This window comes from Juglans microcarpa x Juglans regia, chromosome 3D (assembly GCF_004785595.1).
Source record: "Juglans microcarpa x Juglans regia isolate MS1-56 chromosome 3D, Jm3101_v1.0, whole genome shotgun sequence".
In the NCBI taxonomy this organism is placed as follows: domain Eukaryota; kingdom Viridiplantae; phylum Streptophyta; class Magnoliopsida; order Fagales; family Juglandaceae; genus Juglans; species Juglans microcarpa x Juglans regia.
The window spans coordinates 32,808,007-32,809,791 of NC_054598.1; the positions used below are offsets into that span (position 1 = coordinate 32,808,007).

At 39.5% G+C, this 1,785-nt stretch overlaps 1 long non-coding RNA gene across 1 annotated transcript; it reads right to left on the bottom strand.

The window, feature by feature from the left end:
* Positions 1-272: 272 nt before the first annotated feature.
* Positions 273-1,181, bottom strand: LOC121256289. The gene is made up of 3 exons (XR_005938964.1): positions 1,071-1,181; positions 834-976; positions 273-389 (listed from the first exon to the last, which is right to left on the bottom strand). It is a non-coding gene; the product is annotated as an uncharacterized LOC121256289 (long non-coding RNA).
* Positions 1,182-1,785: the final 604 nt, after the last annotated feature.

The following is a 1,785-nucleotide window of genomic DNA, read 5'->3' on the forward strand; positions in this document are numbered from 1 at the left end:
GCCACATCATATCAAAACCGAATACTGAACAGTTTCAGATCATTTCACATGTTCGAAATAAACAAAATCAAAACATCTTCATTTATTCATAGCAAAAACTTTTAAATTTCCATATTCTCTCTTTTTGCAGAGTTTAGAAAACAGAATGCACAAAATTAGCTCATATCTACACCAGTCATGACAGAAAATACTTTCTCTTACATAAAATTTTTGTATATGCAGAATAAATATTTGAGATCGTTTTCAGATTTCTTTTAAAAAACAAACATGCTTATTTTCAAAGTCAACCTCATTTCATTTATTTTATGCAAAACTAGTATATGAACTCCGCTTACCTGACTTCCATGTACAAGATATGCCTTGGGTCTGACCTCTAACAGTATCACAACCTAAAACAATAAACATTTACCACATAATTGATAATCCAAATAGGTATACCACTAAGCTTATTTAATAAAAACTTAAACCAGCCCCTTTTTAATCTATAATTCTTCATAAGGTAAATCTGGACAGCCCCACTTCAAACCATGAATATTTTCATTCCAGTACCACCAAATAATCTCCACCCAACCACCACTTAACAAATCCGAACAACTTAATAAAAACTCAAATATTAACACTAAACAGTCCTAATTACTAGCCCAAAATAGTCTCACATAATCGTCCAAACAATCATACTCCTCGACTTCGAGACTTTCAACATATGCAACCACAATCCAACAGATAATAACACAAAACACCATAAGTTTACATAGATAATTAGTTGTAACATGCTTATTGCGGTAGTGTATAATTCTAACCAACACTACAACCAATGTCAGCAAGGGTCTTACCAAACGTTTGAGTTCGAGTACAATGGAAGGGAGAAGTATAGAGACGTTGGCAGCAACTGAAATACGCTTGGGCAGAGTTCGGCGCTAAATCCAATGTTTCTGATGATGGTTGTCGGCGACACCGATTTAAGGGGACCCACAAACTACCCATAACAATCATAGAAATTTCATGGAAGAAGAAAGAAAACCGGAGTGGGTGCATAAGTGAGAGAGAGAGAGAGAGAGAGAGATGCTAACCTTCCAGTGGCCGAAACCTAGGTACCCCACAATCACCAAACAAAATTGAAAGAAAGGGAGAGTAAGGGAGATCTGCACTTAGAGATTAAGAGACGAAGAGTGGACGGTTGAGAGATTGGAAAAAAATAAAAGAGGAAGGAAGGTAACTGCACAACGTGGTAAAGGCCGTTATTGACAGAGAGAAACGCTCGGGGAAAAGAAACTGATTTGCAAGGGGAAAAAAAAAGACTTACCAAACATCAACATCCAGGGTCTTTTAAAGCTAAACACATTTTTTTGTGGGCTTGGGCCTTGGGCCTGGGTATTACAGTATTTTTGTGATCGTTTTTGCTTTGGTTGGTAGTAATGGATTTTCTACCTCCTTCGTGTAAATTGTTGTTGGTGTTCTCGCTTTGTTGTTTGTTTATAGTAATCCATGCTTAAGTGGTCAGGGTGCCTGTCGAACCCCTGGATCCATCTTAGGCAGTTGCTGAGCCTGTTAGCCCATTTCTGAAGGTGACCAGAGCCAGGTGGCTCGCTCCCGAACGTAACCCACTCAAGAGAGTTGTGGTGTGAGCGTAGACACTCATTGCTTGCTGGTGAAGATCAGTACGAGGGTCGTGGGGTCTGCTGACCTCCACGCCCTTTCTGGTTGCATTGCGAGTCTATAACTCAACTTTCAGTGGCTAACTGTTGAGAGGGTCGTGGGGTCTTCTGACCTCCATGCCTGTTTTGG